At 35.0% G+C, this 22454-nt stretch overlaps 1 protein-coding gene across 2 annotated transcripts in view; it reads left to right on the plus strand.

Annotated features, from left to right (window-relative positions):
- The window catches only part of LOC111424234 (tenascin accessory), a 595836-nt gene that overhangs the window by 302322 nt on the left and 271060 nt on the right, over nt 1–22454 (plus strand). The gene's annotated exons all lie outside the window — the stretch shown is intronic.

Consider the following 22454-nt stretch of genomic DNA (forward strand, 5'->3'; position numbering starts at 1 on the left):
ATTTACCTCTTCTGTATAACCCGATCTATCAATATCGAATCCTTCAAATACAACGCGTTATATCCAGTAAAATTTCTTCTTAATTAAGCTTTCTTTTAAGATATTACGCATTGATATATCTTGATTTTCGTAATAGTTATGGAAGCGAGTATTCTGCATCATGGTGTTTTTCATTTTACGCTATAAGGAGTAACTTATTAATTAAGGAACAAAGCATTTTTTGTTAAAATCCTTATTAATTAATGAGATGTTTAAGATATTAACCAGCAAAACATATCAATTAAAGCACATGACATAAAATAAAAAAAGCATTTAATGTCGTGTTAAATATTTGAAGCTTTTCCAATTGACTTGATGATAAAGGTTTTTTATATTGGATTACAACAGGTTATATACAATTACAAGAAAATATCTCAATTTAACCATACGATACATAAGGTAGTGTGGTAGCTTGCTTTAATCGATTACAGCTCTCCTGAGTAAACCGATCCTACCAATACCGAGTCGTTCAAGTACAATGTATCACATTTCTTTGAATTCCATGTTATCTAGTTTTTTTAAGATATTACTCATTAAATGTCCAGACTGTTGCCCAGGCACATATAAAAAACTTCACTGCATTTATCTCCATTATTTTCCTCATTCTCCTATTTTGAGTTTTATTGATTATCCTCCGTCTCGAGTGATGACCAAATATTGTTAGTAGAAACGTTCTGAGAACGTTCTGATCAACATGGACGCAAGATTTTATCACCTCCTATTATCCGCGAAAACCATTACGAGCACTATCAAACTTCGATTTGGAGATAATGTTCAGCTCATAATAGGCTATGATCCAAACTATTTTCTACATTCTAAAAAAAAGAACTGCGAAATGAAAGGCTGTTTAACGCGCATCCTATAAAATTTCTTGTCTCTAGTACCGTCTCTTTGTCGATTTTCTCCCGTTTCTTAAACAATTCGATTTTTCTACATATATGCCATCAACCCGCATTTCGACATTAACAACTTAATAGTCATGGTAAAATTAAAAGAATCATGGGTGACTAACAGCATCTGAGATGGTTGTAGCAACGAAGTACTACCTCAGCTATAGCCATGATCAAGAATTGCTGGATGGACCCACAGAAAAACAGATGAAAATTCAAATATGTGGAAATACACATAGAAACGCCTTCTCTGAAATTCTCTAGATGTCTATGTACATCCAGAGAATACGTATATCTAAATACTTAATCTAAATTACTATGTTTTTCTTCATTCCCCTTAATTAAATTTATTATGAAAATGGAAACTACTGATAATAATGATTGTTGTACTTGAGCAATTTACTGAAGTATATGAACTTCAACAAGCACAAACTTCGTAAGTCGGTCGACAAATTACATCTCTAAAACCTTTACGTCTTGCGAAATATTTCGAAAGCTTTTGTACCAGTTCTCGTTCAAAAGCAAATCCACTAATAAGGTGTACTTGTGTTCGTACTTGCTTATATCACTTTGTGTACCTTCCTTTGAAAATTACCACAAAAACCGACTGAATATCATTAAATTTTCTTAGCTATGAAATTTCAACAACTTTTTCAAAAATGTGTTATTAATTTTTGGAACCAATAAGGATGTAATACGAGTATCAACTAATGCGATGATCTTGTGTTGATTTATCACTAAATCTTCAAGTCTTGTAGTCATATCATATGTGAACAAGAAAATAATTTTGTGCTTCTGCTATAAAAAACTAAAATAAATTATTATGAGTAATTTAATTATTAACTTATTAAATATTGTGACATTCTTATTAATGAAAATAATAACGTAGACATTCAAATGTTCTGATGTTTGAAAAGATTTGAAAAATTCTTTTGGTTGACCAAGGTTCCACAAACACTACAATAGTTGGGTAGCCACGAACGTAACGTGATTGATGTAGGAAGGTTCGAAGGGAACGTGGTCAATGCCGGCACGTGTCGTGAACCCGATTTGTGTCCGAGAAAACAGAAGTTGCCCTCTGACCGTATACCAAGGTAAACCCGGAATGTCCAATGATATTAGGGACGGTGTTGTTGTGCCCCCTTCGTTTCCAACGCGAAGAAGACAAAACCCGAACCAAGTATCGATCACTTTTCCTTTTGTATCGTTCTAGTATTGTTTCAAGTTTCAACCGCGAAAGACGAAAGTTCAACACAAAACACATCACGGGACATCGACCCCTTTTGAAAGGCTTGGAAGAAAATGAGCCTCTCCTTCAAGTCTAGTGTGAATAGGTGTTTTAGTTGTTCGTATTGGCTTCCGACGGTAGTTGGTCGGGAATGGCCATCAATCAAAATGGAATGGACACTGAGGGAGGGCTGGAACCGGGGGTGCGTCAATTCATTAACAGCGTCTACGTCCGTTCGCAAACAAACATTTCCACATGTCGGGTGTATTGAACTCTCTCTCTGTAGCGGTGGTAATCGAATTAAGGACGGACATGGAGAGAATTACACTTAAACGAATTAATTCGTGGCCTTACGGCGCAATTGCCCCCGGTACCTTAATGCCCTCTTAATTGTGAAAGGAATTTGTTGATGCGATTAAATTGAAATTGGCTTCGTCGATTTAAAGTGTATTTTCCTACCTTTAGACTAATCGCAAGACCAATTATACCACCTCCAATTTGTCTAACTACATGCTTTATTGCCATTTAGAAAGTGAATATACTCATTTCCATACATAATTTCCTACAAATTGTATTTTAGCAACAAGTGGAGATCATTAGAAGACACAACACAGTGGCGTTCAAATTGTCGTCCAAAACGACAACGTCCGTACATCAATCAGGGCATTCAAAGCGTTATATTTGCATAGCGGGTCATCTCCCCGTCTCCAGGATGGGAACCAGAGGATGACGAGATGACAGGAGGGCGGTTGGGATATGTCGAATCGTACTCCGAATACCAATTGCCCATGCAGGTTCACGCGATAATTGCCAGGGCAATTGGGCAGGGGGCAACGCGACGCCGGAGAACGTCGATTGACGCGCCCAATACGTCACCGGACGCCCCGCTGTTGCCAATTAAACGCGCCAGCGCAAAGCGTAATTAGATCATGATTAGTAATTATGCGAGAGTGACATAATTTTTCAAATACTTTCTGATTCCAAATTACACATCATGGGAATTGTAAATTAATTGGGACAGTGATCACTGACACATTTAATATTAATCTGATTACATTCTCATATAGTTTTCAAATACCCGTGTGACGATGGTAACCTCCCAGCAACAAACTTTTACCTGTAATTTCCTATCTACTTTCTTAGCTGGATTTCGTCTGCCGATAAGTTGATACTAAGATCAATAAACAATGAAGAACACCACTCTGTACTTGAAATACCTCAAAATTACCAAACTTCAAGCCCTTGTAGAATGTTGACTTGTTTTGTGGAGTAAAAGTTTTGCTGAGCTACAGTCTCTGTAGATGTATTGACCACACTTTTTACAGAATATATCTGCATGTTTTTCTGCGCCATACTAGCAATGATTTTAGGTTTTCTCATTATTTTTTTCAATTGTGTTTCGTATTTGCTCCCTATACAAAATGGTTTTTCAGTTAGCAAGCAATCTACGTATGGCATATGTAAACGTCACCATTGTAACCAGCTTGTCGTATAAATATTTACAAAACTTCACTTTTGTTCTATTGCTGCAAATTAAATAGCAAATTATAAATACTCTTAAATTGTTTAGTTCTGATCGACTGTTAAAATCTAGTCACCTGCTTGAGTTTCGGAGACAATTGACAAACTACCTTAGCCGTCATTATTACATGCTTTTACACAGTTGTCAATTTTCCATTATGAGTAGTTCGAAAAGATCTTGTTTAAACAATCCACAACATTTCTGTTATATGTATATCTGGGGAATATAGCTTCAAAGAATCACGAAAAACTATTTCTGATTTCATCAAAAGTGTGTATTTGTTGTACTTCGGCGTGCCGCTGGGTAAAAATAAGAAGCCCTGTGCTCCCAATTGTGTTTACAAATCCTGTGTCGAATACTTAAGATTGTGGAAAAGTGGTAAAAGAAGTGCCTGTCGATTTGGAATTCCAACAATTTGGAGGAAACCGAAAAATCATTTCAATCATTTAATTGCTATTTTGCATCGTCAACGTGAAAGGTATCAATCGAAAAAATCGACTGAAGTGGAAATATCCAACAACTTCGTCAGTACAGCGTCCCATACAGCATTGAGATGACATTCCACTTCCATCAGCAATCATTCCTGAAAAAACGGTGGAAAATTTTGTTTCAGAAGCAAACTCATCAGAAATCGGTTCTGATCTTGAAGGTTGTATCATGTATGGTATGTATCATGAGGTTGGTTAATCCTCACGGTTTACTTCGGCCATGTGTATGTCTATTTGGAGGAATGAAAGATGTTTAAAATGAAATCCGATAGGCTGATACCGCTTCTCGCCTCCGCAAGCTGGGCTGGTAACTCCAACGCCCAGAAACTAGACTCAAGGTTTACCGTCTGCCCCTCATTGTTTATCACAAAACGAGCTCGATGATCTTGTAAGAGAGTTGAATCTTTCAAAATAAGCCTCTGAATTATTGGCGTCGCGATTGAAAGACAAGAATTTGCTTGCGCCAAATGCAAAATTTACTTTTTATCGAGAAATAAAAAAGGAGCTTTCGGGCTATTTTTTCCAAGAAGATAAACTTGTTTTTTTGCAGTGATATTAAGGGCTTATTAATAAAAATGGGCTTAATATGATCCAAGTCAGTGGTGTTTATTCATTGATTGTTCAAAACGCAGTGTCAAATGCGTTTTGTTGCATAACGGAAACAAATACGCCAGTATACCCATTGCCCATAGCACCCAATTGAAAGAGGAATATTATAATATCTCATTCGTTTTAAACAAGATAAAATATCACGAACATGACTGGGTTATCTGTGTTGACTTGAAGATGGTAAATGTTCTACTCGGTCAGCAAATTGGCTACACCAAGTTCCCCTGTTTTATATGTCTCTGGGAAAGCAAAGCTAAACAAAAACATTGGGTAAGAAAAAATTGGCCTTTAAGGGAAAACATGGTACGTGGTGAAAAAAATATAATCAATATACCGTTAGTTGCTCGTAACAAAATTATTCTGCCACCACTGCACATTAAGTTAGGTACCATTAAACAGTTTATTAAGTCACTTGACAGAAATGGAAACTGTTTTTCTTATATCCTGCGTATATTAAAGCAGATATATTTAATGACCCTCAAATCAGAGAGCTTACAAAAGATAGCAATTTTACAGCTTCAGCTTCTTGGTCAGCTTTTGTTTCTGTACTGCAAAACTTCCTCGGAAAGCACAAATCGGAAAATTATATTGAACTGGTAGAAAAGCATATGCAAAATTTAAGATATAACATGAGTATCAAACTCCATTTTCTACATAGTCATCTGAACCGATTTTCTGAAAATCTAGGAGATTTAAGTGAAGAACAGGGTACTGGAAGTGAAGAACAGGAGAACGTATGCATCAAGACTTGCGCGTTATGGAAGAGCGATATCAAGATTTTTGGGATATTCATATGATATCTGACTATTGCTGGTCCCTGATGCGACATTTTCAATCCACACACAATAGGAAATCTTTAAAGCGAAGTTTCTTGGAAGCAAATAATTAATACATTTTTATTTATTGTCTTTTCTTTGAGTAAATACAGGATGTACAGGCTTCGAAAATGTCTTAATGAGACATTTTCAGATTAAGATATTTTCTTCTAATGTTTTATCTCTAAAAACTGCCCATTTGTGATTTTTAAACAGAATTTTGCTATTAGTACAACAATATAATAGTTTCCGCTGTTCAAAATTTTATTTTCAACTTGTACCTTACTCTTTATTCTGAAGATGTCTGCTAGAACAGGCGAAACATGTAAATAAAGAGACGTATTATATTTAATACAAGATTTTTTACTAACCAGTAAAAGTTCAAATCTCACAAAAAACATTTGTTACCTCTAAATTAAAAAACTGGTTAAAAATGGACTACAACTTCGACTATATTATCATTGACTTTTAAATATGATTCAGGCAAATCCAAACCTTTTATCACAAATGCTATGGATGCATGAAGCATCTTTCAACAAATTTGCATAATATGCATTCTTGGTTCGAGCAAAACCCACATTGCTTTCACTCCTTTATCTATGGTGTAGACTAAACGACCTGACTTTTCAAGAAAAACCAATAACCAGGGAAAATATGACAAAACACTAAATAACATTGGAAACCTGTCCAGGGCTGAGACTTAAACAGCGTTTTTTTCCGTAGAAACTAGATTAAACAAATGCATTGGGTTTATAGAAGGCATTTCGAAAATTTGTGAGCTATTTTTGCTAAAAATTTAAGTAATTCTAAGTGTTTTGGTTTATTTTGTTTTATTATCATTATTGATGTTTCATTGAGCCGTTGACTTTTAAACATACCTCAAAAGTAGTTTTGAACCAGTTCTAAGATTGGACAAAGTATGAAGGAAGATAATAACATTTTTTGCTCTCTTATTTGTTTGCTAAGGTAAATTGATCCGATTAAGATATACGATTTTTTATCATTTTCTTCTATAATTCGAGAATGGATTCAGATATCGAGATGCGGTTTTCACAAGTATTTAGCAAATTTTATGGTGACTAAGGGTCTGTAAATAGTACCGTTCCATTTAACTTTTTTTCAAAAATCACAAAAGTATGTAATCGCTGCAGATAACGCCCTCTAATTTATTTGTTTTAAACCAAACGGTCTTGCTGAATATCTTTTAAAAGAGCATAAAATACTCTTACAAACAAGACCAATATTCAAATCTGTTGAATGGTCCAGGAGATATTAAAATGTAAACATTTGAAAACGCATTGGCCTTCCCCTCCCTTATTATAACAGATATGAGAAATATCACAAAACAAAAGCAATGCGGTATTATCCAAGCTATTAAATAATGCTGTCAAAGTTATAGCTCATCGTCTAACTTTCTGAGATAGCGGGAATTTTATGTTTCTCTATGGCAGTTACGCCCCCTAGCGGTCGAATTCCGAACTTAAAAATAATTTCCAGCTATTTCTCTTGCCCATAAGGATTTTTTTCCAGCACCTCTAGGCCTTACCGTTATCGAGATACAGCCGCTCCGTACACTTAACGGCACACCCTGTATATTTTTTAAAGACGACTTAGCTGTATCTCGAGAACTAGATGTGATATACAAAATTTATTTACATTTTCGGAATCAACGTGCTAACATTAGTCGGACACAGCAAGAAGTTCTAAGGCAACAGATATAGTGTAAACTAGTGATCAATAAAAATAAGTTTATAACTTAAAAATTGTCACAATATGATTTCACGTATCAAATATGTTATCGTTATCAATTTCTTTTTCGTTTATTTTGAGACTATGTAATATCGGGGAAAAGTGTGGTCCTGGTCGTGTTGACGCAAGACAAAGTTTAATTAAGTATCCAGACCAAGGTATTTCCCGTCGGGACTTCCTCGATCAATCAGTCGTAAGGTTTCTCGAATTCGCTTGATTGCGAAAGCGTCCCCCCGACGGCGGCGACGTCGTTCCCCCGTGATTCGCACAGGAACACCTACGGGGGTGAGAGTCCGAGGGCCGGTTTTTGTCGTCATGGTAACGACGCCAACCGTCCCTTCCTGTTGCTCCTGTTGTTCCCGTTGCTGCTCCTGTTGCTATGCGTCGCTCCGACATCGCTTGTTGCTTCCATCCCTAATGATTGACTTGCGTCCGATTGCGAACCCCCTTCTTCTCGTCTTCTTTCACGGGTAATGTAACATTTTCTAGTTCGGCGCTGATGTGTTATGAAATGAACTGACGACCCCTTTACAGGGAGATCTGCCTGTCTCGAAGGGGACGGGTGAGATTGGGAAAATACGTGTAGGGTATTGATAATTGGAAACGCAACCAAGAGGAAGTGAAATGTATCAAAGGTGGAGTTTTCGATATGATTCGTTTGATTGGTGGATAAAAATGAAACTTAATAAAATATTGATTGAGTGGGTTAATTTAGCCCGTTTATATTTTGTTATGACATTGCTCTAAAATTAGCATATGGTGCGGTTATTGTAGATCTATGAGACAGATCCAGTTTCCTTTGTTGTTACATCCTCCCTTTGTTCGTAGTAATTGCTTAGCGTTGATGTGTTTGCTTTCGATTATACGTTAGCTTTGACGTCAAGATCTGGGAATGGAATACTCGCAGAAACAAATAAATTCGGTGCGGTAAATATAGTTGAGGAAAAATTGGCTACTTGAAGTTTTCATTCAACTCGGTTGAGAAGGAAAAAAAAATTCAATTTATCGACTGACGCAGTCCGGCTACGGGGAGACTAGGGGGAAATTAAACGGGCAGACGTAATAAAACGTCATTCAGAGGTGAAGTACGGCGTCCCATTGTGCACCTGAGGTGGTGGACGCCTATGCGCCGCCCCACTTGGAAACTCAAAAATTATAGACTCGCCGTAGTTGCCGGCCCCCCAGAGCATTGTCTGGGAAAACACAATACTACCACCTCACGCTCTCTACGAACCAACTTAATCATACCGTTCGTAAATAGCTTCAGGTGCTCGCTCGCGCTATTTACCTTCAAATATTGACGTGACTCCCGGTAGATGACATGGTGGGCTAAATTAAATTGTTAATACGAACGAAGAACGGTGCGCTTAAAGTTTCAAGACAGGATATTGAGGTTTTCGAGCCCCGTTAATAAAGTTTGGATAAAAATTCAATAATTCTCAAACTACAGGAAACGGCGAAACATAAAATTTAATCAATCCGTCTCTCGGCGAGAGCCAAAAGTTAAAATTTAACCAACTCACAAACTCTAAACATTTAACATTCCACCCAATGAGGGGCCATTCAATTTCCAGCTACGCCAGTTGAAATTTCTGAATAAAATATTCACGTGGCGGCTCGGCACTCCGCGAGCAAAGTTGCAAATTTAATACAGCGCACCCCCGGTTTCATTGATTTAACACCTGTTATCCTGGCATCCTGTAAATATCCTTCGGGGACCATATACACGAGAGGTCAAATTGGCTATCTTGTTAGTACCAGTTGGATATTCTCCCCTGTGAATCATAAATCTTATTGATTACACTAGTTTATTTGATAAATAATATAACAAGTTACAGTTTTTATTTGAAAAAAAATAGTTAAATTTTTATTAGAAACATACATATAAATATAATTTAAAGTGGTATATTTTTCAGTCGTGTGATTTAACTACACAGATACAAAATTTTGTTGTATTTTTAATTGAGAAGTCAAAGATTTTTTTTTCCTATTTCATTAAATTACGAAAAACGTATTAAAAGAATTTGTTATTGACCAGAATATTACCAGATTTTAAGTTTCCCTAGACAACTATATTTGATTCTGGATCATGTGGCTAAATTAGAACGCAATTGTATACAAATGTTGGGTGACAAGCTATAGAGGCGTTCTAGTGTTAACGTGGATAAACTGACAACATGGTATTGATGAGAACACTGGCGGCGAATTTATTACAACGACTCTTTCGTTTGCTATCTCTCATTTTTTGCGATGCTCCCACTCCGAATCAAGTTTTTGCGAAACACAATCGAAAGCAACACAAACAGTACAGTACGTTTGAGAAATGCATAAAGTGACAATCAGGATACATGCGCAGTTAAAAAATGTTATTCATTCGAACAGTTGAGTGATTTTTGACTTTTAATTCAGTCAGTGTTGCAATATTTTAAAGAATATGGTAGATACGTGCACATAAAACAAAAGTTACCGTGGTTGTGGAAAATTTTGAATTTAAAAGTAATGTTATAGAAGAGTGGGAACTTTATTGATATCCAGTATCCAGTAGTTAGATACAATTTAGATAATGGTTACAACCAGAATGTAGTGAATGATACTGGCAGCGGTATCTATGGTGCTTCATTCCAGTGTCCAATACAATTTTTAAAGTGATTAGAAACAGAATTTATGGATTGATTTCAATATGTAGTGAATGTGTCCAAAATCCCGTGGTGGATCTAGAAGATTTAATATATGATCCCTGTATCCAATTGTTGGATGCAATATCTATTTTATCTTTAGTGATTTGTTCCAGTATTCGAACGATACATGTAGTGTTCATAGTAATTAAAATTAGAATTTTGTAGTGGATGTAATATCAATAGCACTTCGTCAAGTGTCCAGAAGTTGCATACAGTTTCCATAATGTTTTAAACCTTAATTTAGTGATTGATTTCAGTATCTAATTGACGATTCCATTAATTAGTAAATGTTTCCATTATTCAGATGTAGGATACAATATCTATTTTGTATTTGGTGATGCGTTCCAGTATTCAGAAGATTCATGTTATGACAATTGTGATTAAAATTAGAATTTAGAGGTTAATTCCAATACCCAGTTGTTGGGTGCAGCATCTATAATCAATAGTTCAAATGTTCAGAGGTTGGATACAGTTTCCATAGTGGCTTCCAGTATCTAGTTGATGATTCCAATGTCGATTTCTTGAATGCAATGTCAATGCGGTTCTTTGAGTGTCCAGAATTTACATACAGCTCCCATTGCGTCTTGAACTTGAATTTAGTGATTGATTCTAGTATCTAATTGATGATTCTCGCAGTGTTCGTACTGATTAAAATTAGAGTTTAAAGGTTATCAGTCGCATTACGCCTAAACTCGTCTTAATGCCCGAGGTTTAAACAATGATTCTTTTATTAAATTATAATATTCAAATAATGGACAAGAGTACCCATAAAACAAGTAATAAATAAATATTTTTTGAAACTTCTGTATGATGTCTCGCTCGCAGTATATTGACAGGTATTTATTCTTCTCTTTAATGTTCTTTTTGGACAAGTTGCCCTAGTTATCGACCTACAAATGTCAAATTGTTAGAGCGAGGGGAAAATAGACCAACCAAAGCTGGCTTGTTGACTTACTGCTGAATAAAATATCTTTACATTGATTGAAAAATGGATATGTTGTGTGGAAAAGTATGAACTATTTCGAATATATTTCTAAGAGACGTAGAATAGAAAGGAAGTTCTTGTAACAATAAGCTGCACGAATATTTATGGTTTTTACGCACACAGTTCAATCCGTTCATAAATTATCTCGTTTCACTTCCAAAACTGTACATCTAAAAGCATATCTATACCCGTACATATGATTGTGCACTAAGAAGGATATTAATTCTATCAAAAAATTATGTGAGCTTGGAAGTCTTTATTCTTATGAAACCTTTCTACAAATTAGATACTATATCTATTAACCTCACATCCCTTATTTGAAATGGGTTCTTGATTTTTGCCAGCTGTAGCACCATATTGACCTTTCAATTATTAATAGTGATAGGGTGATCAATATAAAAACTTATAAGTGACATATATGAAGAAATGGTTGCGCAGAAGAGTAATAACATTTTCTAATTGCTTTGATTATGATTAGTTTGTAAGATTCAACCAAGACTTCTAACAGTTCTGTCTCCGGATTGAGAGGTAGAGGTAAGGTGACTCAGGTGAATCGACGATGTAGACTGTTTATCTGTAACTTAATATTACCAGAAACTCACAAGCTGTGTCAAGCATATAGCAAAAAGTTTTCGTGTTAACATTGATTAATTCATATGAAAGTCTCAATTCAACATAGAAAGCATCTCTATCACAGTTTCTAATATCTCTGCTAGCGCAGCACCGTTACGTGTAACATTTAATGATTGATTTGTAAATCAATAAGTAATAAGACATATGGTGAAGGCACCCTGCCATCATTGACATGTTAATGTTGGGTTGGGGTCAAACCCTGACCGACTAAACCCTTCTTGCCGGCCCTTATTGACATTCACAATTCTTTTAATTTTCGTCCTACTCTCCCTATGTCCATGATAATTGTTTTCTGTCAGGTTTTCACCAAGTTGAATTTTTTTTCTTCTAACATATCGCACAGCCTCCATTTCTGTATAGCTTCCAGCATATCTGCGTTCTTGATGTAACATAGAGTGTTAGTTGCTAAACGCAGAATTTTATATCTAAACGATTACAATGTCTTCACATTCTTTTGCCTTCAAGACTTCTACTCCATATATTAACAGATTTCCATTAAATATTATTTCTAGGTAGCTTTTCTTCGTGCTTTCTTCGTAAAGACTAGAATTGCAATCTTCTGCGTGTTCAATTCAATCCCCCATCGTTTGCAGTTCCAGTTCAGCTTTCGAAATACCGCTGCATTTCTGGCTCACATTACCAAACTTTCTTTCAGTTCGTCCACTATTCTCGTATTAGTATTCGCCATCGTAGCAGAGATATCGTGTACAAACACATTATATAGCAAAGCTTGCCGCAGCTTCTTACTCTGGAGCACGATATCGACGATAATGAGGGACGATACATTAAGTGCAACGTGGACAATATTTCCACTCAACCTTTTCTTATTATTCAAATTTACCAAAGAATATCTTCCTTAATAACACAACTTATTTAAAATGAAATAATTAATTACTTTTCCATTTTAAGTATTAATTTACACAAAAAACTCTCAAGCATTGCTGGGGTTACGTAATTTCATTACAGGTTAATGTACTTTTGAAATTAATTTGAAAGAACGAAGTAAGAGAGATGAAAAGTAAGCGTGCAATGAATGTTTTTTGTAATTATAATATTTTCTTTTTATGGTACACTTTCTACATGCGAGAAAATAAAAAAGTATGTTATAAATTTGTACTAGGATATTTCCATCATCCGATGTACATCACGCTATAAAAGTTACATCCTCACGTAGTTTTTGCCATTTGTTTTTCTCTATCTATTCGCAGATGAAAGAGAGAAAGGGGACGCGGAAGAGGATCTTGACGCACAGGTTCCTTTCCGTCGTCGACATCGCGATGCCCTAGAAAAAGATTATACGATGTTCGGCATTCGCGGCACGTAACCCTCTAATATCATTTTGATATTATTACCATATCACGGGGGCACGAAGAATACATAGTAGAGAATCACGTGGCGGAAGTTATCTTGGTCTTTTAAGCAAATATCGTATTATCTGAAAACGCACGATGGTTTCCTATAGTAGGTAAAGGAAAATACAATTTTCAGTTTTAATAAGGATATCCTAATGGATATCAAGGTCTGACAAGTTTGAAGTTTACGGATATCGTAATATTTTCTGATTCGTTTCCGGCGAGGCAAAAGAGAGGTTTGGTGAACTCTCATATAACTTTTCATATTTAGTTTTCATTCCGTATACGCAACTCTAGTTGGATTAGTCCTAACAAGTTTAGCGAGATTTGGTGCGGATCCAAGTTCGTTTCTGGCCCCACATACAGAGTGCTCCCGACTTCTGACAACAATGGCTCGTACGTGTGCGGTTTTTGTATGGTCCCATCAGACCATCCCCACGTTCTACGTGATAACTATATCTCAATTATCTAGATTGGTAGTGCAGGGAACTTGCCAATTTTCACCACCCGAAGAGTATCTCTTCAATAATTATCTTTTCTCGGTGTATCCGTGTGCGTTTTAGATAAAAATTGTTCATCCAAACGATTCACCTTATCGTTCCGCAATAAATCTTCTCTCATTTTTCTCGTTTTCATTTTTTCTTTTTCTTCTTGTCTTAAAAAAAATAACAAGAAAAAGTGGCAGCAGGGGCAGTATTTACCGCCCAGCCGGCTTCTTTTCTCATTTATCACCGTCTGTCCGTCCGTCTCGGTTCGTAGTTCGATCTACGTTATTGAAGATGGCAGCTCTATAGTTTACACATCTATATAGGAGGGCGTTGCGACGTCTCGCAGCGGTGGTTCGCGAACAAACCGTCCGGGTGCGCTAATGTCATCCGACGGGAAAGCGCGCCTGTGCATTTTCCCAGATTTATCTATTTTCTTTTCGTACTCAATTTATTCGGATACGCGAACACTAGCGTTCTCGGGTTGTTCTTTCTTAAAGAGGATATACTTATATAGAATTATCTTGTACTGTAGATAAGCAAATATAACATTTTCTTTGTAATTGTTAAATAGCTATAAATATTATAAGGATTTTATTTTGCAACACAAAGAATTTCTATTTTGAAAGTTTTTGATCGGCTAAGTAGAGACATTTATAATACAAGTGGTGCCTAATATTAAAATGAACTCTACAGGTATTTGTAAATCCCCAGGCTCAAGCTTGAAAAGTAAAAGTGAGTTCGGAACTCTCAACTTTTGTCAGCTTCCTAGTGAATAATTAACTTAAGCTTGGACCGGAGGCAGACGTCCGTGATGTAAAAACGAGACAAAAGACGGTAGACGTCTTCTTTTGTCACGGTCCTTATTTTATTTTCCAATTTTTCCCTCGTTAATTATAACAAAGGACTTGATAAAACCTTAAGGATAAAACCTTGAGGATAATGGGGGTGGGAGCGCTTTTCTTCCTCCGTAGCCTCAAGGTTCGGATAAATGTATAAGAGGATCCTTTATTTTCCCCCTTTTCTTAGAACTTTTCGTTAAGAACAACAATAACATCCAAAACGAAATAATAATAAAAAAAATGTTCCACTATTTTTTTTTATAATCTGACTACTGTAATTAATTCAGCAACATTTTTTTCAGTACCATCAATTTAAACTCTATTTTCACGTGAACGAACTCGTATATTTTTTTAGCAATAAATACTAGCAGCTGTTGTTTGTACACTTGTCAATGTAACAAAAAATATGGGGTCATCAATTTTTTAACAGTCACAGTTGTTCACCACGACAAATTAACCCTTTCTTTCCGATTACAATTTTCAATTGTCAAACCCAAAAAAAAATCCATCCAATCCTTCTTCACATCAATTTTCCATGTAATCATCTCACCCTCGACAAAGTTTCTAAAGTTTCAAGCCTTCGACTCCATATTGAGTTATTTCACCCATTCGTGTTTCGCTCTGATGTAATCACCCGGGTTAGTTACAGGTAATTGAAAATTAGCGCCGTGTAACGCTTGTGTAGCTTCGCCAGTACAAGGGCGTAAGTTTCTCCTTTCGGGTTGTCAAGGGGGAGGGTGAAGCATGTAACTTAGTTTCACCCTGATTGCGCATACAAAAATCTTTCTTGGGCGAGGGGTAGAAAATCATATTTTATCTTCAAAGATATAAATTTTATACAATAAACTATAGCAATTTGTAAAGTTGCTTGTTATAATCTTAAAGGAAATATGTTATTTACATAAGATTCGAAACAAAAATATTGCCTGACTTATATACAAATAAGGAAAAGCAGATCTTGCTAGATAAGGAGAAATATCAGGTTATTGTTGTAGATTTTTAGTTTATAAAATTAAAGTTAGGAAGTATGCTCGACAAGATTATAGGCAGACGAAGAGAAAGGGGATCTTCAATAAGATAGACAACAGGAAATGTTCGTATTGATAGAACTAATTATGGGAATATTGAAGGAATATAAGATTGGTTTTCAGTCTGACAAAATCGTTCCAAGCAATGGAAAATGACGAAAGGAGTGGTATCGATTGGTGAGAGGGGAAAATTTTAGACGAGCGGATATACTTGGATCGATACGTATGTAAAAACATGGAGAAGTTGACGAGAAAGTAATTTCAATGGTATTTTTATTTAAAAATGTTATTAGTCGAATTGATCGTATAGTTTACGACCTCAATTATTAATGAATAGAGAAAAAACAAATCTGTAACAAGTAATTTTCCTTTCTTTAACACTATTCCGTTTTTCTTACTTTCGTAATATTGATTCTGCAGTAACCGTTGCTGTCATTTTAATGTTATGCCACTGTTCTTCTACTGGTTGTGTATCTAGTTCTAATTCTGTCACCTTTCTAGTAATGTTCTCCTGTATTTCTGGACATTTTAATTTTTTCATGTTCAATTTGTTCTTGTTATTTGTTCCTCTTGTTGCTATTTCTGGAACGTTCTTACATTCTACATTCCAAAAGCTTATTCCATCTTCCAAAGCATATTTTTATTCCGGAGAACCCGTCCATCATTCTGGGGCAATTGCTTGAGTTTCGTAACCGGTATTTTATTTATTAGTAGCAAGCAAGCCCAACGTCGAAGCTTTTTTTCGGAGGGACATTTCTCCCGCTCTCATTAGCCCTGATCGAGATCCCAATGGGATTGGTTACCACAATGCTATGCAAGGTTACTCAAGTTACCAGGGGTCACCAACTTGGAGGTGAGAGTCGGAATTGAGTAGGAGAGGACCCTTAAACCGCTGATATATTAGATAAACTAAATCTCTTGATGTTAGTTATAAAGTTCCTTTGTAAAGCCTCGCTGACACTGTCTCTTTTGTTCAGTACATTAAGGGGTTACATGAGTTTAAAAATTTCAAAAAAAGAAAAACAGTTTTTCTATTTGATAGTACAATATGTCTAGAACATTTTCCGAAAATTTCAAGTAAATCGAAGTAAAACTGTAGGAGATAGAGCCTTTGGAAATTCACCTTATTAGATTGACTGAGCGACGCAGATCTCCCTCCCTTTCTAAGGGTCTAAGGCTATTTCAAATATTTAAAATTTATTCTAAATACATATTTATTATCCAAAAGTATAATATATTTAGAATATTTTCCTAGAGTTTCAAATCTATCGGAGTAAAACTCTGGGAGATAGAAACTTTGGAATTTCACCTTGTTAGGCTGATCTCACACCATTTCTAAGGCGAAAGAAACTAATGCATCGTTCTTATTAAAATTTTGTACACTTATAGGAACTAATATTAGCTAGATATTAACCAAGGAATGTTTCTTTTTTTTTATTACAACTCATTTTACAGGGCCTTACGTAGTGAAAATTGTACCAAAAATGGTACCTTTTTGTTTAAAACTATACCAAAAATTTAATTTTGAATATTTTTTAAAATCCCTCGGTTTACATCAAGCTATACTTATCTATTAGCAGACAAGAAATGGTTCTTTAATTTCGGATAAACCGTTTCTGAATAATCGTATCTACTGCAGGCCACTTTTTTTTAGGGATCTTCGAAAACCAGATCGCACAGGCCGAATTTTGAAAAATTTTCTAATATATTGTCTAAATGTTGCTCTTATATATGTATAACATGTTTAATATAATAACTTATTTAAGATATTAAAAAAAATGAGAAAACCTGCTTTTTTTAAGTTTGTAGGCATTCGTATTTTAATAAAATGTTTCAAATTACATTTCTTGAATCTGTCACTCTATGGCAATAACAATATCATTTTGAATCTTTTAGAAAAGGTAGCAATGAATGAAGACCTATGAAGCTATTATTTCAGAACATTCCATGATTCGCTGTCTCATTTCGAGAAAAACTCAAAAACAATGAAAAAGAATCCTTTCAATGGCCGAACTCCATTATATTTAGTTCCCAGAAAGAGGAATGTAATTGAGAGTCTGAACTTAGTGGAGTTTGTGCTGTCAAATAAAAAAGCCAATTTTTGATCAAACATTGGTGTGAAGAGAGAAAGAGAAAAATTAACTTACAGTGCATTGCAATAATTTGTGTGGCGATAAATTAGGCATATGTAAAGAAACTAAGACACTAAACGTCGACATAAGCGATCATTCTGGAATCGAGGCAATTCTGACCATTAGATATACAGATGCTTAAAAAGAAAAATCTAAATCGAAAATGTAAGTTGTCTTCCTTAGTAGGAAAACCTTGAAATGACAATTAATGTTCAAAGCGATGATAGAGACTCTTTAAATTTTGCAAGTGCTGTAAAATGAGCAATCGTCGATCGAGCTAAGACTAAAACTACATTTTTTATGAGTAGAATCACGCTTAAGTTATCAGAACCACCACTAATTTTATAAAAAAGTTGTAAACGGTTAACAGATATGCTGTAAAATGGAAACATAGAGAATTTGAATACTTGAATAGGAACCTGGGCAATATGGGAATTAAGCACGGAAAGAGTTAATACAACACTCTAGGTAGAATGGAAACTTGGATAGACTGGATAAATCTTTGTATACAACTAATTACGAGAACACCGAATTTTACGCCACTAAACCATTTCGCTATTGGTTGTAGTCAATATATCCAAGACATATTCGCTATATTCATCACTTCATCTTATGTAAAAAGGAGGTATTAAGCTATTCTGGGAGTCTTATCTATCTGCAGGGAGAAACTTGTAAAGGAGGACTGGTGCAGGCACTGAAATCACTCCAGTACAGGCAGACTCAGTAAATTCGAGTTAATCCTCGTATACTTTACCATCAATGGTGAAGTGACATTTCTAGAAATTTATTTTCAGGCTAAAGTCCGGCCATGGATGTTAGCGTGCCCATCCAAATAAAATTAATATTTTACAGTCTTCCAATTGTTCGTGTGGCTTAAAGATGGGGATTTAAATCAAATTTTTTTCAACTGTGATAAATACGAATCATATCGGTCGGAATTCATCAGTTCTTTGCTATCGCATGGTTTCTCCTTGCCACTTGATGTTGTAACGATTTTAAGCAGAAATTATTTGAGATTTTTTAAATTAATTTTGTTTTCATGAGGAAGAGTGCCATTATTCTTTGATATCTTTTAGTTAAATTTCGTCTTGTGAATGTTGAACGTTGATTGGTTCCGTTTTGCACTGTAGCTTATGGGCTGGGATCCCGCACAGCCATAAAAAAAGCTATTCTGGATAAGAGAAAACTGGTGAAAGTAGAAACTACAATGGTCCTAAACTATCCGTGATTAGGTACAAATCACACCTTCTTTTCTCATTTATTTTTTTTGTGAGCGTCATTAAACTGTTCCACTTTTCAAAAAAAATCTTTAAAGTGAGTTTGTATACAGTGAAAGCTCTAATAAGCGGACAGTGAAGGTTCCGTTACTTTTGTCCGCTTATCAGAGATGTCCGCTTATGAGAAAAGACTACTCAAATTAAAGTACATACACATACATGTATTATTTTGATCAGTTTTCGAAAATTTCGCTTTAATAAAACAAACTTTTTTTTATATTTTAATTTTTTTTTATTAAAAACGAACGTTCATACATAAAAAAGGGAAACTTAAAACTAAAACTATTTATTTTTCGTTTGAATAAAATCTTGCATACTGCTTTGCAGCAATGAAGTTTCTCTTTGTAATTATAGAGAACGTTCAATATGTGTTTCTAAATTTTTCACATGTTGAAATGCAGTAAAATCATTTTTCACGAATGATTTTAGTTTGGAAATTATATTCAATGCTTCTTTATAAGATGTGATTGGATTACGTTCCTCGTCCTCCTCCACCTCTACCTCTTCAATCTCTTCCTCTTCTGTCTCATTTTCAACATTTTTTGTGACTACCGAAAATTCCAAGTCATTATCTTCTATATCGACGTTTTGATCAACAGTTAAATATTCTTCTGCTGTTTTTACATTATCTATTCCCAGTCTTTTACTACATTTAAACAAATCAGCTAGTCTCGCAAGTGGCAAATTATCTTCAACATCGTAGTTACTGTCAGTTGAACTTCCTTGATCCATCAGAAATCCAGCTTTTTTAAAACAATTTCTAATTGTCTTTGGAGTGACCTTCTGCCACGCAGATTTTGTAAAGTACAAGCTCTCTAATATGTCATAGACTTTGATAATTTAGAAGCCGATTCTGCGAAATCTATTTTTGATAATAGGTGACTCACTATTAAATCGCGATAATAAAATTTAAAATTGCGTATGATACCCTGATCCAACGGCTGGCAGACAGATGTTGCATTAGGAGGTAAAAAAATAATTTTTATATTTTTTAATTTTAAGTCATGTGGATGTGAAGTGGCATTATCAAGAAATAAAATGATTTTTCTTTTTTTTATACCCATGTTTTTATCGAAATTACTTAACCACTCCGTCATAATGTCTCGTGTCATCCATGCTTTTTTGTTTGATTTCCAGATAGCCGGTAAATCCTTGGGAGCAACATTTTTTAATGCTCGGGGACGTGCCGACTTTCCAATAACTAGCAACTCCTCTTTTTCACCTACACTATTTACACAGAACAAAACGGTTAATCGTTCCTCGGACAGTTTTCCTCCTGTGCATTTTTCCGACTTTAAAGCTAAAGTTTTATTTGGTAATGCACGAAAAAAGAGCCCACTTTCATCTGCGTTGAAAATGTCCTCTGGTCGATAGCCTAGTAAGAAGGTCGGTAATTTTTTCATAAATTCATTAATGCCCTTTTCATTTACATCTGCTGCTTCTCCGGAGATACACTTAAATGCAACATTATTTCTCAAACGCCACTTTTGTAACCACCCATCAGACGCTTTAAAGGTACGCACTCCTAATCTTTCTGCAATTTCTTTTGCTTTTTTCTTTACGAATGATCCCGATACGGCAATATTTTGATTTTTAGCTTTCACAAACCATTCGAAACAGGCTTTTTCGATCTTTGAACCCTCACTACTCAAAAAGTTTTTCTTCGTTTTTACACTGACTCCAGACTGCCATTTCTTTCGAATCTTTTCTTTATCTTTGATTATTTTTGCCGCTTGTGTTTTCCCGATTTTAAATTTTTTAGCAATATCACGAACTGACAACTTTTCTTTATCTAATAAACACACTATTTCCATTTTCTCCTTTAACATAAGCATCTTTTTCTTTACCACCTTGGAAGCCATTTCAACGCACGTTACACCGAAACGAACAAACTAATAATAACTATGTACTAATGTTTTGGGATTCGTTAACAAGCGGAACTCGTAAAACGAGGAATCCCCGAACACATGTCGGTAAATATCTATTACAGATTATTTTGATGTGTGCGTTTAGTTACCTACGCGTCCGTTTATTAGAAATTTTTGCCCGTTATGTAAAGAAAAATAGTGTCCGCGTCCGTTTATTAGAGCGTCCGTTTATGGGAAATAAATATGTACATGAAAATATAGGTTTGGGGTTGGTTCCAAGATTTCTGTCCGCTTATAAGAGATATCCGCTTATTAGAGCTGTCCGTAAGGAGAGCTTTCACTGTAATTTAGACTGAATCAGTTCAAGGTGAACTTTCATGATCCTCTTTCTTTCAGCTGAGAGTAATTTTTGGTATAAATATCGGAAGTTTAATCTTCTTTCTTTTTCCAATTAGCTCGGAGCCAACATTAGCATGGTTCAATTAATTTCGTTCACTGGAGGATGTTCAACCAACCCAACACAACCAAATTCTTGTTGCATAGCAGTCATATCTTAAAGATAGCACGAAACCATTTGAGCCACAGATTCTCACCCCAAATCCCCACAAAAGTAGTTTTAAGCCAAAAATATACTTGTACCGTTTTACTTCTTAGGCCTCAATTTTAAATTCATTGGGGCTATCCAAGTAACTCATTAAGTTTCTTTGGTTTGGACTTTCTTAATCACTTTGTTATGTGACCATTGTTCTTGTGGTTTGAGTTTTTGTATTTTTTGAAGTGTTCTCTACAGAGTTTTCCTATTTCGTACGTTGTTGCAACAAGTTTTGTTGTTCATCTTTGAAAATTGATTTTCTTAGAAGCTTAGAATCTACGGGAATAATATTGGAATTTACGATAGAACGCTGGTAGAATCACCATGTAATTTTTGTTTGATTTGGCTGTAATACGTTATAGTTTAAGTGTTAGTTAAGTTTGCTAAAATTCATGAAAAATTTCGACCTTGAGAATCAATAGTTTCTATAATTTGGTTAACCTTCTTGTACTCATTGGCTAGATTATTGAAATAAAGCTTTTTATTTCTTTTAAATCAGTACACCCATATAGAGCCCATATAAAATCATTCCAAATTCTTATTTTATTCTTATTGTTGAACGGGAAGCTCGTGTTCACCGCTTTATCATCTTGATCGATGTCAATAAAAAGTATCTTCCTTGTTAAAAATTATTGCTATCTAAAAATTTTCGTGCATCTTCGTCTTTTTTAACAGCACCCAATTATCTCAAGTAATCAACTCTACAGAACCAAATAGATTATTTGCTTATTATTTGCTTATTTACATTTTATAAAAAAATAACTTCTTAAAATCATCGGACCATCCTTACAATAGATTTTTAATAAAAAATTCATAAATAATGAAATTTCACATAAACGATAATTAAAACAAATTAATAACTTCAGTAATCAATTAAATTCAAAATATTGCGTTAATTTAAATACATTCACCCGCTCCGATTTTAATATATACATCATCATTAGTCCATTACAAAACAATAGGAGTTTTGAAAATAAGTTATTTACTGAAAATACACTCGGAAACAAAGGATTATTAATAATAATAATAACTAACAAAACGTTTCGAATAAAATCTAACAACGTCGTAAAAAAGTTGTACAATTATTGATTATGTTTTAATGCACATACAACAATCTACAATGACTTGGTCATAAAACCAGTGTGCATTGGGTACATTTATGTATTTACGTGCGTATACGTAAGGGTTTTATGTCTACAATCGTTAAATAGCGCGCAATGTACAGGTCGTCTGTGCACACGC

Source organism: Onthophagus taurus, chromosome 11 (genome assembly GCF_036711975.1).
Source record: "Onthophagus taurus isolate NC chromosome 11, IU_Otau_3.0, whole genome shotgun sequence".
NCBI classification, from domain to species: domain Eukaryota; kingdom Metazoa; phylum Arthropoda; class Insecta; order Coleoptera; family Scarabaeidae; genus Onthophagus; species Onthophagus taurus.